This window comes from Amphiprion ocellaris, chromosome 15 (assembly GCF_022539595.1).
Source record: "Amphiprion ocellaris isolate individual 3 ecotype Okinawa chromosome 15, ASM2253959v1, whole genome shotgun sequence".
Classification (NCBI taxonomy): Eukaryota; Metazoa; Chordata; class Actinopteri; family Pomacentridae; genus Amphiprion; species Amphiprion ocellaris.
Window position 1 is genome coordinate 16515395 of NC_072780.1, and position 608 is coordinate 16516002.

Here is a 608-nt window from a genome sequence, read left to right on the forward strand (position 1 = left end):
ACGCTCAGCAAACTGCTTTCCAAAAACAAAGGCATGAGCGCTCCGCGTCACTGACTTTGTCCTGCAGGTATCACATGTAAAAGAGCGTGTGGTGGAGTATCAGGTGATCTGTTGCCTTTGCACTCTCTAAATAGTTAATTCAGTACCCTGAAGACAAAAAAATAGGTCTAAGACAGGCTTTTTACAAACGAACAGTTAGTGATTATCACAAGACAGTCTCAATAACAGGCAAGAAATCAATTTCACTTCTGCAGTTTTGTTTCGGTTCACTGAGAGAGCTTATCTTCTTAAAGTCTTTATTAATATGTTATTAATTTTAGAATTTCTGTTTAATATAACTGTACCCCTCGTGATTTTATCATGTATTATGATTTGTGACCAGTGTGGCAGGATGTGCATTTTAAAGAGGCACAATGAAACCAAAATTTTGGGTTTGGAAGAAGGAAAACCCCCTTCTAAACCGAATCTAGTCTTGAGAAAAAGCCTTTCTCAACATTATATTGTGTATCTTGATTAATATGTTTGGATAAAGATATATTTTTTTAAAGACAACTATCATTGTTTATTTAATATGTTTTATTTGCATATACAAATACCATTCACCATAA